Genomic DNA, 13869 nt, shown 5'->3' with positions numbered 1-13869 from the left:
ATGATTCCCATGTCTCCTCACAACCCTGGCTGAAGAATTACACCCCGAGGTGAAGCAGGGGCTGCTGGGCCCCACCCCAGCCTCCGGCCAGGCTCAGACCCTCTCTGCTTCATTCACCCCTCTCTGGCTCGGAGATGCATTCTCCAGCAGTGCCCAGACTCGCAGCTGGACTCCTGCAGCGAGTTCTGACCCCGCCGCAGACATGCTACGTGGCCTCAGGCCAACAGTGCAGCCTCCCTGGCCCAGTTTCCCCATCTACACACTGGAGAAAACAGGAACCTCCAGCACAGGGCTGTTGTGCAGATCCAGTGAGGCACTCGGGCACCCCGCCTGGCACCGGGAGGGAGCCTGGGATGTGCTCACCATCGCCAGTCCCCTCTCCCGAGTGTTGCACAGTGTCCACTCCTTAGTCCATCTATGAAATGGGCCACACGCGGTTCCTCCATGACATCCTAAGCCTCCATGTCCAGCCCTGACCTCTCTCCTCCTTTAGGACCAGAGCTCTGATGACCCACAGGACGATCTCCTTCCTTGCTTGCCCTTGTACATCAAACTCAGCCTGTTCCAAACCCATGAAAATATCCCCAGGGAGGGACACGGCTTCCTCATAACAGCAGTGCTGCAACTGTTCCAATCTTCACACTTAAAGGGCATTTTTCTTGGTACCTACCCGGTTGTGGCCATTTGGGTTGAAAAGGCTTCGTCAAATCAATTTAACACATTCTATTAAAGGTTTACTCAAAAGATCCATTCAGAAATGAAGAGGAGCACCCCTGCCTTCAAGAAATACTTAGTCTTGGGACTTCACTGGTGGTCCAGAGGCTAAGACTCCACGCTCCCAATTCCTGGGGCCCAGGTTCCATCCCTGGTCAGGGAACTAGATCCCACATGCCTCAACTAAAGAGCTGGCATGCCACAACTAAGACCTGGAGCTGACAAATAAATAAATAATAAATAAAGTAGGTTTGTTTTTTTTTTTAGAGAGAAATACCTAGTCCTGGTGAAATACAGGAATAAATGGTTTGAAAACACTGAGTGTTGGTGCTTCACTAAACCTGTTTAAAGTTTGACGCTGGCTCAAAACAGGGGGCACAGAGATAAAGAATCCACCTGTCAATGCAGGAGATCCAAGTGACCCAGGTTTGATCCCTGGGTTGGAAAGATCCCCTGGAGAAGGAAATGGCAACCCATTCTAGTATTCTTGCATGGAAAATCCCATGGACAACAGAGCCTGGTGGGCTGCAGTCCATGAGGTCACAAAGAGTTGGACATGAATGATAGATTGAGCATGCACCCAAAAGAGGGGTCAATTGGCTCTGTCCACGGGGAGGGGATCAGCAAAGGCTTGAACCGGCTGTTGAAGGATGAATAGGAGTTTGGCAGATGGGCAAGAAGGCAAAGACAGACAGAAGAGCCCCGGCAAAGGCCCTGAACCGTGAACTACCACAGCATGTTCAGAGAAGCTGCACCTAAATCCTGGGCCTGGTCCCCAGGTTTGGGGGGAGGTGATGTAACACGCTGGCAAGGGTCTCATAGCACACAAACAAGTGATGCTTTATATTTCTGTGACCACAGACCTCTTTGAGAATCTTACGGACACTATCAACTTTGTACCTCAAAGGGACAGATTCACCTGGGACTTGCCCGGTGGTCCAGTGGTTAAGACTCTGTGCTTCCACTGCAGAGGGCATGGGTTCAATCCCTGGTCAGGGAATTAAAATCCTGATGCCACGTGTGTGCGTGCTAAATCACTTCAGTCACGTCCTACTCTTTGCAGCCCTGTGGACCGTAACCCACCAGGCTCCTCTGTCCATGGGATTCTCCAGGCAAGAATACCAGAGTGGGTTGCCATGCCTTCCTCCGGGGATCTTCCTGACCCAGGGATCGAACCCATGTCTTAAGTCTCCTGCATTGGCAGGTGGGTTCTTTACCACTAGTGCCATCTGGGAAGTGCTGCATCCCACCGAGTGCCGCAAGATGTGGCCAAAAAAATTAAAATTAAAGGCATAGTTTCACAAACTTGCATCTAACTCCAGAGTCTTCCCAGCCTTGGACCCTACCCATGACCCCTGCACATTTATGACATTCAGGTATTGAACCCTGGGCGAGCACCCTCAAGAAGAAACCTGGTAATAGGTGCTCAGCCCCTGTACTCCAAGGTGTGGGTTATCCCACCCTAAAAGCATCCTGACACACTTCACTCGCATTAAAACTACCCTGCTCTTTCCCAGCCACCTATCTAGGTGGGCAAGAGCTTCAGTGATCTATGCCCAGAGGTCAGGAAGAGCCTCCAACAAGCCCAGGGTTACCATCATTCCCAAAGGTACTGCCCCCCAGGAAACACTCCATTCCTTGCCCGTCCATCCCACCCCTTTCTGCTGCCAGCTTCCCCACCAGTGACAGTCAGAGTTGCAGCCCCATAGTAACTTGATTATTTAAAAACTGCTTTGGCAGGCAACCTTGAGAAGGAGTTCAGAAGCCAGGCAGGTTGGAGCTGCAGGTTCCTCTTTACCTGGCTGCCTCCTTTCCCGTTAGGGAACCCACTCACCCTCCCAATGCAGAGACCCAATGTCGGGCTCCCAGTGGAAGCATCTGCTTGATGTGTCTGATGACCCTGTTCAGCGGAGAAAAGCTGACATGGCTTTAAACATTTAACCACTTTAAATACGTAGTAATGATAATAACTTCACCGATGGCAGCTTGAGTTAAGCTCCAGATCAAATAAGATCTGTTGAAGCCAGCGTACTTCCAATTCAATCTCTGGCCAGCTTCCCTCACAGTTCAGAGCCACAAGGGACAGCTGTGTATCCCAGACAGAGCACTGGACTTGGAGTCCACCTGCAAAGAGGGGCAGATAGCACTCCTTCCCACTGTGCTGTTGTGAAAAGCATGAGATCATGAGGTCGTGTTTGCAAAAATGCTTCCTTTGGTGACCTGTTATTCAGTGGAGATAAACACAAGGGATGATTATCACTGAGAATTTAAGATGCTCCCTACTCATCCGAAGGTTCCACCCTGTGACATGCCACATCTCTCACCTGGTACCTCTTTAAGACAGTGGGAACGGGGACTTCCCTGGCGGTCTGGTTAAGACTCCACGCGCCTGATGCAGGAGGTACGGGTTCCACCCCTAGTTGGGGAACTAAGTTCCTGATGTTAGGATCTTAGCTGAAATTAGCATCACGGCCTAAAAATAAATAAATAAATAAAAGAAAAAGAAAAAAAAGAGGTGGGGGGAACCAAAAAAGAAAGATAGCCAGAAACACAAGCCCAGGACTGTCCCATGGGCCCCTGGAAGCCACCCTAGCACTGGTAAAGGGGCTGGACTCTCCTTCCACAGGGACAGCTTCCTGAGGGCACTATCCCCTAAGCAGAGTGTCCCAGGCACTACCTCCGACCTTAGGGAGCCCACCTCCACGGAGAAGCCAGGCTGAGCACCTCTCACCTGCTCTGGACGTGGCTCTGGTCTGGATGATCGCAGTGCTGCTTGCCTGCCTTTGAACAGAATCCCCCAGTCTGGGGATTAAGGACAGAAGAAACCTCATCTGACTCACGGACCGCTGAGGACTCTGGCCTTCTCTCTGATGCCTCCGTTGGGAGGACCCCAGCCCATCTTGGGATGTAGTCAGAGCCCCAAGCTCTGGCTGGTATCAGCAGAACTGTCCTGCAGACTTCCTGGGATTGCCTTGACTCACAAGTGGAGAAACGCAATCCGTTTTTCCTTCTGACTTCCTCCTCCTCTGGGGTGATCTAGGTGGTTGAGCAGGAGGGCTGACAGTTTAAAAGTCTCAGATAAGCAGCGCACTTCAGCATCTGGCCCACCTCTGCACTTGAAGAGAACAGACATGAGGCAGTCGGCCCAGACAGCCTTAAGAGGCGAGGAAGCCAACAGTGATGGCTACTGCAATACACACAAACTCATTACTAACGTGAAAATTGATTCCAACTCAGGGAGAAAGAAAAGGCAAATCTGCTTGGAATGTTAAGTCCCTAGGATCTGGAGTGGTCAGATGGGCCTGTCCTGAGAGAGTGGGCCTTTATACCATAGACTTCATGGGAAGGGAATCAGACAGACAGTTATCTGGTGGACCAGAGTCAGGTGGTGTTAGAGGTAGGGGGTGTCACCTGGACATTTTCTACTTCCCAGAATAAGCACCCATCTGTAAATAACTCCTGTGCCCACCCTTTCTTCTCAGGAGGAAACGAATCTCCAGAAATACATCCCCTCCCCACTGGCCTGGTACCAAACCTGTCTAGAGAAGCAAAGGCGCTTGGAGACAGGCACATGTCTGGAGGGATGTGTGAAGCTTCTGAGACCATGAGTGGGGTCGATACCCAGGCTTCTTCCTAGCTCTAAAGAAATCCTTGGGAATTCCCTGGTGGTCCAGTGGTTGAGAGTCCTGCCAGTGCAGGGGACACAGGTTTACTCTCTGGTCTGGAAAGATCCCACATGCCTGCCGGGCAACTAAGCCGGTGTGCCACAACTGCTGGGCCTGCATGCCCTAGAATCCGTGCTCCACAACAGGAAAAACCCCCATTGACACAACTAGAGAAGTCTACTAGCAGCAACAAAGGCCTAGCACACTGAAAAATGAATAAATAATTTAATTTTAAAAAAGAAATCCTTCTGCCCTCCTTAGAGCTATGTGATATATGAAAGTCTGTGGCTATGACATCAAAACACACTTTTGTTTATTAAGGCTAAATAATTAAGACCAGGTTTCTATTTAAACGTTGGCCTTGGCCATAAATCACCAGCTCACTCTGTGGTTCTCCCCGCTGGATGATGCATAGATACAGATCCCTGCCCTCCACCCTGGGTGCTTCCTCTTAACAAGGAAAACTCACTCAAGGGTTTGTTTTTGGTAAAGAACAAGTGAGTATGCATTCCAGCCCGTACGGAAGAGCACATATTTATTCTACAGCAGATTCACTCATTCATTATTGAGCAGCTACTTTGTGTGTGGCACGGGGCCAGGACTGAGGCTATAAAGGAGCGCAGGCAGAGCCACAGTGTGCTGGGGGAGGGGGTACAAACGCCCATCCAGGCTGCAGTCGGAGCAGCAGCGCCCTGATGGAGGCAGGTACCATTGGCTTAGAGACCAGAGAAGAAGCAGGGATTAATTCTGCCTTGGGCTTTGGCAGAAGGCATTTGCATTTGCTTCCTTCACTGTGAACTTCCAGCTAGGACTCCCTCAGGCAGTACAGAAGCTGCTCTGCTGAGATCTCAGCCATCACGATTGTACACACTCAGCTGCCTTCTCTCCATGTCCAGTAAAGAGCAAGGCAGTAGTGCTAGTCAGGACGCTGATAGTTTATTTAGAAGCTTGCTGTGTGGCCGGGACTCGTGAAGTGTCTGGACATCTCCACCTAGGAGTCTCCTGCCTGATCACAACCCAAACGTCCTCCTGCCTTACAGTCTCTTGCTTCTAAAGAAACTGCTGGCCATGTACCATCGCTGTAGCTCCAGTGGCCAAAATGAAGTTCAATCCCTTTGTGACTTCTGACCAAAGCAAGAATCGAAAAAGGCATTTCAATGCGCCTTCCCACATTCGCAGGAAAATTATGTCTTCTCCTCTTTCTAAAGAGCTAAGACAGAAGTACAACGTTCGATCCATGCCCATCCGAAAGGATGATGAAGTTCAGGTTGTACGAGGGCACTACAAAGGGCAGCAAATTGGCAAAGTAGTCCAGGTTTACAGGAAGAAATACATCACCTACATTGAACGAGTGCAGCAGGAGAAGGCTAATGGCACAACTGTCCATGTGGGCATTCACCCCAGCAAGGTGGTTATCACCAGACTAAAACTGGACAAAGACTTCAAAAAGATCCTTGAACGTAAAGCCAAATCTCGCCAAGTAGGAAAGGAGAAGGGCAAATATAAGGAAGAAACAATTGAGAAGATGCAGGGATAAAGTCACCTTGTCTACAGCTTTCATTAAAAACTGTTAAAATGAAAAAAAAAAAAAAAAAAGAAACTGCTGGCCATGTAAAGGGGGGATGCTGAAACCGTAGAAAGGAAAAGGAGGGGTCCCCTTTGTCTGGGGATGGGGCAAAGAATAAGGGACAGTGACGCAGTTAAGTAAGGATCTTTCTCGTCAAACCACGCTGCAAACCTTCCAGGGTCTGAAGCAGTCACCCTGAATCTTCTTGCTCACCTTCCTGCAGTCCCCTGGCCATCTCACCAGTTGGCTCCCAAAGGTTCAGTTCAATTCAGTTCAGTTGCTCAGTCACGTCTGACTCTGCGACCCCAGGAACCACAGCACACCAGGCCTCCCTGTCCATCACCAACTCCCAGAGTCTACCCAAACCCATGTCCATTGAGTCCGTGATGCCATCCAACCTTCTCATCCTCTGTCATCCCCTTCTCCTCCCGCCCTCAATCTTTCCCAGCATCAGGGTCTTTTCAAATGAGTCAGCTCTTTGCATCAGGTGGCCAGAATATTGGAGTTTCAGCTTCAACATCACTCCTTCCAATGAACACTCAGGACTGATCTCCTTTAGGATGGACTGGTTGGATCTCCTTGCAGTCCAAGGGACTCTCAAGAGTCTTCTCCAACACCACAGTTCAAAAGTATCAATTCTTCTGTGCTCAGCTTTCTTTATAGTCCAACTCTCACATCCATACGTGACTACTGGAAAAACCATAGCCTTGACCAGATGGACCTTTGTTGACAAAGTAATGTCTCTGCTTTTTAATGTGCTGTCTAGGTTGGTCATTGTCTAGGTTGGTCAAGGGCTTCCCTGGTGTCTCAGATGGTAAAGCGTCTGCCTGCAATGCGGGAGACCTGGGTTCGATCCCTGGGTTGGGAAGATCCCCTGGAGAAGGAAATGGCAACTCACTGCAGTATTCTTGCCTGGAGAATCCCATGGACGGAGGAGCCTGGTGGGCTACAGTCCATGGGGTCACAAAGAGTCAGACATGACTGAGTGACTTCACTTTCACTTTCTTTCTAGGTTGGTCATAACTTCCCTTCCAAGGAGTAAGTGTCTTTTAATTTTATGGCTGCAATCACCATCTGCAGTGATTTTGGAGCCCCCCAAAAATAAAGTCAGCCATTGTTTCCACTGTTTTCCCCATCTATTTCCCATGAAGTGATGGGACCGGATGCCATGATCTTACTTTTCTGAATGGAGAGCTTTAAGCCAACTTTTTCACTCTCCTCTTTCACCTTCATCAAGAGGCTCTTTAGTTCTTCTTCATAAGGGTGGTGTCATCTGCGTATCTGAGGTTATTGATATTTCTCCCGGCAATCTTGATTCCAGCTTGTGCTTCCTCCAGCCCAGCGCTTCTCATGATGTACTCTGCATATAAGTTAAATAAACAGGATGACAATATACAGCCTTGACGTACTCCTTTTCCTATTCAGAGCCAGTCTATCGTTCCATGTCCAGTTCTAACTGTTGCTTCCTGACCTGCATACAGGTTTCTCAAGAGACAGGTCAGGTGGTCTGGTATTCCCATCTCTTTCAGAATCTTCCACAGTTTATTGTGATCCACACAGTCAAAGGCTTTGGCATAGTCAATAAAGCAGAAATAGATGTTTTTCTGGAACTCTCTTGCTTTTTTGATGATCCAGCAAATGTTGGCTGGATCTCACAAGTTGGCTCCCAAAGGTACTGCGGTTTTAATCAACCTATCTCAGAGGGAGGCACTCAGTAATGAGCACAGGGTGTCCCCCTACCCGGCTCGAGCATGATCTACTTAGGGCGCAGGGTTTGGGAAAATGCCCTTTGCCTGAACACGTGGTCCTTTCCTCACATTGCATTGGGGCTACAAGGAGCTCATGTCAGCCCCCTCTCCAAGTCCTTTGCCCCTTTCAAGGCCAACTCAGGTCTCCTCATTCTGTGTTCACGTAATTGATTTAAAAAAAAATCTGGATGTGAGACTTCCAGTGACTAATTCCATGGGCTTGGCTTTGGCCCACTGTTCTGCCCATCAGTATCCTACATAGCAATCATGTCACCTAGTGGAGTGGCCCTTCTCCCTCCCAGCCTGGTAGCAGGTATGCATCTGATAACCGGCCTTGTCTCTCTTCATCCAGGACATCCAGAGACACGTCACCCAGGACAGGCCCGAGGATGACACCCTTGGCACTAGAGACCTACAGGAAGGGCTCAGTTAATCTTCGTCATGAAGATTACATGGGGAACTGAATGAAAGCGCAGACAAAGGTGAGTTTTCTCTGGGTCCACCTTAATTCTTAATTAATGCTCTGGATTCAATTATTTAACCCACTATGAATCAACCTGTCTGTACATCAGGACCATTTACAGCATTTCATCTTATTTGCCGAAGAAATGATGCTTTCAAACTGTAGGGCTGGAGAAGACTCTTGAGAGTCCCTTGAACAGTAAGGAGATCAAACCAGTCAATCCTAAAGGAAATCAACCCTGAATATTCATTGGAAGGACTGATGCTGAAGCTGAAGCTCCAATACTTTGGCCACCTGATGTGAAGAGTTGACTCACTGGAAAAGACACTGATGCAGGAAAAGATTGAAGGCAGGAGGATAAGGGGGTGACAGAGGATGAGATGGCTAGACAGCATCACCAACTAATGGACATGAATCTGAGCAAACTCTGGGAGATAACGAAGGACACAGGAGCCCGGCGTGCTGCAGTCCTTGGGGTCACAAAGAGTCAGACATGACTTAGCAACTGAATAACAAGAATCGTATTCCTAAAACACAGTCAAGACTTGGCTCAAAGCTCCCTGAAGTTAAGACACTGTGTCTAATACTTAGACACAGTGAGTTTTTGGAACAAAAAAAAAAAAGAGAGAAGATGAGGTTGAGTTGGCTTGCTCTTCATGAGCGCTGCCAGCCCCGGTGAGCACCTCTGTTTTCCCAGAGCTCAAAAACCATCTGCTCCACATGCTCTTCCAAAATATTGGAGGAAAATGGCCTAACACTTACTGCTTCATAATATTCTTTAATCTACCTTTTTCTTCTCTGTGAAAACATCTGCCTGTCTTCAGACTTCTGGCACCTCTCTGACTCTCCAGGCAATTTCTCGGCACAATGCTTCTAGAATCGCATTGATAATTGTCCGCAGCTCCCCTAAGAATGACTTTGTGGTTACCTTTGTTTGTCATCATCTCAGATTGATCCCTAGCTTTGGCCCAAGAAGGTATAAATGCAGCCCTTGGTCAGGAGCAGCCAGTCAAGCTTGCTAATACCGCATTCAAGTGCATTCATGCCTGCCGCCGAGAAATAAAAATGATGCCCGCAGATTGGAGGTGGGTTATAGCATCAGTTTCATAACTTGAGGACTGCTCATTATGTGTGGCAGTGCAAATGTGCATGGATATGTGTACCCAAAGCATTCGGCATTCATTGGGTTCCTGCTATAATAATAATAGTTAATGTTCATGTCACTTACTATGCTCAAGTACTAAGTGCTTCGTATATTTTACTCGTATAATCCTTGCTTCAGCCCCGCGAGGTGAATCCTCTCATTATCTCCTCTTTACAGCAAACAGAAGCACACAGCTGGAAGTGGTGCAGCTGGGATCAGAATCCAAGCAGCCTGGCCCCGGAGTTTGGGCTCTCAACTACTGTTCTCTCTTCTTAGGCATGTTTGCTTACATCAGTAAGATGTCATCCCAAGATTTCCACTTCATTTCCTTCAACCTACCAGCACACTTCACATTCTTTACATCTGGGTACTCCTCATCATTCCCTGAATGTTCCATGTACTTTCATAGCACTCGTGCCTCTGTTCATGTTATTGGCTCTGCCTGGAATCTCCTTTCTCCTCTTCCCCACTGAGAAAACTCCTATTCATCCTTCAAAGCCTAGTTCAATGTCATCTGTTCAGTGAAGCATGTCTTACTCCCATCCTGGATAGAATGATTTATTCCCTCCCCTCCGAACTTATAACAAGTTGTTTGCACTACATAATATTTTAACTGGCTAGATCAGGCCTTATAAATAGTGCAAGATTCTGAAACAGGGATGTAGGGGCCAGGCAGCTGACAAAAACCAGCAAGAAAAAAGTTTGCAGGTTATCTGGGGCTTAGTCATTCATTCAATAGATACTTATTTAATGCTAACTGTATACCAGGCACTACTACAGATACTGGGGATTGAGCAGTGAACAAAACACAGAAATCCCTGTCCTCATGGAGCTCACATTCTAGGGGAGCTGGAAAATAAACAACACAAATAATTAAACATATTAGAAGCGTTGTGTTGCTCACTCAGTCGTGTCTGATTCTTTGCGATCCCATGGGCTGTAGCTCGCCAGGCTCCTCTGTCCATGGGATTCTCCAGGCAAGAATACTGGAGTGGGTTGCCATTCCCTTCTCCAGGGGATCTTCATCACCCAGGGTGTCAAACCTGGGTCTTGTGCATTGCTAGCAGATTCTTTACTGTCTGAGCCACCAGGGAAGCCCCAAAACATATTAGTAAGAAAGAGGTAGTAAGGAAAAAAGAGGGGCAGGGGCAGAGAGTACAGGGGAAGGACAGGAATGTTTTGCCATGGCATCCTGATCTCTGAGACTTAACTCTGGTTGCCACTAAACAGTACCAACCAGAACGGCACAGACAGCGTTCCTTTACCCACGGAACTTGGCCAGTGCTTCAGAGGAAAAGCAGGCCCCTCAGCTGCCTCACTTTTACCTCCAGCAGTGGTGATGGGGAGCCAAGACTATCCTATTAATCTGAGGAGGCTGGTGAAGATGAGAAGGACTGGCCAACGGGACTGCTGGAAAGGACACACAGCCAAAGGGGTCACAGCTAACATTAACTATGCACACAGGTATGCCACTCCGCTTCACGTGGAGCAGTCCACTGAATCCTCCCAGGTTTATAAGGTGAGGGCTATTATCATCCCCCTTGTGCAGATGAGAACACCAAGGCTTAGAGAGGTTAAGCATCCTAATCAACAACCCGTGGAATCCACATGCCAGGACTGGGACTCAAACACACGTATCTCTGACTTTGGGGCCACTAAACCCCACCAGTCATTAGTCTTGAGCTGTAGCAGCCAAGAAGTCTGTTCTCTGGGTCCCCAAAATATGCCTGAGAACAGAGACAAAGCAGAGGAAGACTCTCAAAGCCGAGCCCTGTTCCAAAGACAGGCCTGGCTGGTCCTGTATGACAGCTGGGCTCCTGGACCAGGTATTCAGTTCTGTGGCTAGAATGAGGGGCGTGATGGAGGGAAGGGGCTCCAGAACCGGACCTGACTAGATGCTTCCCTCCTGGGCTTCCCTCCAGACCTCTGTTAGCATGCCTCAGCCTTCCCTGCTCGGGAAGAAGGTTTTTCCACGTCCCTCGTGGTACAGCCAGGTTACAGCACAGGCGAATTTACCCAAGTGTAGGTCTAGCTGCCCACCTGTGGCCCTTCCCTCAAGTCACACCTGGCTCCACAGGGCCACACAGCTCCTGGTCGTTGTTTCAACTTTTCCCAAACCAGTACCAGCTCCAGGACTTGTACCTCCGCCCTCCTCGCCTGCCTACTAAGGCCCATCACTCCCTAAATTTCTGAACCTCTGAACACAGTGGTTCCCTCCACCCTCTGCCCTGACTGGCCTGAAACCCATGGCTAATTACTGCACTAACCGTGACCCTGAGCCCTCCTATTCCCCTGACCTTTTATCACCCCAGGCCTACCAAACCCCAACTGGCCAGGTTCTTCCCTCCCACCTCCACACTAGTTTCTGGAGCCTGTCAAACCTGATCTGTGCTGCTCTGTGATGGTTGGAGCCCTAGTCTGCTCCCTCCCCTTCTTTTCACAGGCTTTTCCAAACTCCCCAAGCCTCTGCTCCTAGCACCTACCCCTTCACACTCCAAAAGTGAGTCTGCCTGTCCTTCCTGGAGACCATCAAGGCCGCGGAGTGGCAAGAGCCCGATGCCCCCTCCCTGCATCTAGTCCACCCTTGCCTCTTTTCACTGGTTCCCATGGATGGGAAGCCACTCCTGCCTCCAGGAACCCTCCCTGGGCTCTCTGCCCCCTGCACACCCTGCCCTGTGAGCTGGAACTATCTCAGATGGCTCACAGACTAGGTTGTGACCCCTCTTCCCAATTCTGTTTAGTAATGTCATGTTAGTAGCTTCCATGCACCACAGTGAGAGTATTCACACCATGGGAATTGGCAAATCGCACAGCAGGCTTCCCCCACACAACCCCTTGTCCAGCACCAGCCAGCTCACCACAGGACTTCAGTTCTCCCAGGGGGACCTATCATCTCAGTTTGCCCGGGAGCATCCTGGGTTTAGTCCAGAGTTTAAGGAGTCCCTAGTTCTAGGCATCTAGGTGACCTGGTTGGTCACCCTACCCTCCTCTCTCCACTATAAACGGTGCTCAGGTCTCTTAAAGGTTGGAGAGGCTTCCCAGGGATCTCTGCCCCTGCCCAGGGCTCTCCTGGTCTCTCCTCCGCTCCCTAACCAAGCTACCGAGATCACCTGTCACAGGTCCTCTCTCGTCCTGTCCAACACTCCTCCACGGTTGCAATCGCCTCCTCACTGTGCCCCTCCCAGTCTTCTCCCTGCAAGGTCCCCAGGGACCCCCAAGTTGCCAAATCGCTAAGCACAGTCTGCCCTTGCCTTGCTTACTGTACCTTTCTGCCGCACTCCACCCTCGATCATTCCTCCACTTCTACCAAGGTTTCTGCGACTCCTTTCTCTGTCTCTCCAGGCTGTCCTTCTAACTCTGGCTCCTTCCTCTGGTCCTTTTCACAGACTCAGGCCCTCAGTGTGGGCAGGCTTCAGAACCCTGTCATGAGCCCTCCCCTCTTCTGACATTAAATGTTCAAGGAGAGCTCATCCAAATCCATGCACCGTCTATGTGCTCCAGTTCCAAAATCTGCCTCTCCAGCCCTTGCCTCTCTCCTGGGCTCTGGGTGTACATTCAACTACTCACTGGACATCATGTGGATACCCCTCAGTCACTTCAAATCAGCGAGTCTAAAACAGAACTGATTCCATCATTTGAACCACAATCTAGTCCTCCCCTGTACACCCTGTCTCGTGAATGACTCCCAGCCGCCCTACACGGAGACTCTGAGATGACAAATGCTGGTGAGGATGCGGAGAAAAGGGAACCCTTGCGCACTGTTGGTGGAATTATAAATTGGTGCAGCCACTGAGGAAAACAGTATGGAGGTTCCTCAAAAAATTAAATATAGAACGACCATCTGATCTAGCAAATTCACTTCTGGGAATACATCCAAAGGAAATGAAAACACTATGTCAAAGAGATATCTGCACCCCCATGTCCACAGTAGCATTATTTACAAGAGCCAAGACATGGAAACAATCTTAAGTGTCCATCAGTGGATAAATAGATAAAGCATATGGATGTGGCATATATAATGTATGACTGAATCACTCTGCTGTACACCTGAAACTAACACAACATTGTAAATCAGCTATATTTCAGCAAAAAAGATGTAGCATTTATAGACAATGGAATATTATTCAGCCATCAAAAAAAAGGGAAATCCTGCCATTTGTGACCATGTGGATGGACTCAGAGCATTTTACTAAGTGAATTGAGTCAGACAGAAAAGAACAAAAACTGTATGATCTCACTTATACGTGGAATCTAAACAACAACAAACAAACTGAATTTAGAGAAAAAGAAGTCAGACTTGTGGTTACCAGAGGTGGGGGAGGGGGGAGAGGTGTTGGAAAAAAATGGTCACAAGGTACAAACTTCCAGTTATAAGATAAACAGGTAGTGGGGATGTGATGTACAGCATGATGACTATAGCTAACACCACTGAATGAGATACAGGCAAGTTGGTAAGAGTATACCCTCTGGATTTAAGTTAAAAGTTTTGGATTTAAAGAAAAAATTTTTTTCCATTTTTCCTTTTTCTTTGTATTGTATCTATACAAGACTATGGATGCTAACTAAAC

General features: G+C 48.7%; 1 protein-coding gene and 1 pseudogene across 2 annotated transcripts in view; one reads left to right on the top strand and one right to left on the bottom strand.

The window, feature by feature from the left end:
- The window catches only part of GRIK4 (glutamate ionotropic receptor kainate type subunit 4), a 492838-nt gene that overhangs the window by 455582 nt on the left and 23387 nt on the right, over positions 1 to 13869 (bottom strand). The window lies entirely within an intron of this gene.
- Positions 5459 to 5916, top strand: LOC145525248 (large ribosomal subunit protein uL24 pseudogene; annotated as a pseudogene).

The sequence above is a fragment of the Giraffa tippelskirchi genome, chromosome 11 (assembly GCF_054371585.1).
Source record: "Giraffa tippelskirchi isolate mGirTip1 chromosome 11, T2T-mGirTip1v1.2.pri, whole genome shotgun sequence".
In the NCBI taxonomy this organism is placed as follows: domain Eukaryota; kingdom Metazoa; phylum Chordata; class Mammalia; order Artiodactyla; family Giraffidae; genus Giraffa; species Giraffa tippelskirchi.
The sequence above is the reverse complement of the archived record's forward strand: the minus strand, read 5'-3'. Positions and strand labels throughout refer to the sequence as shown.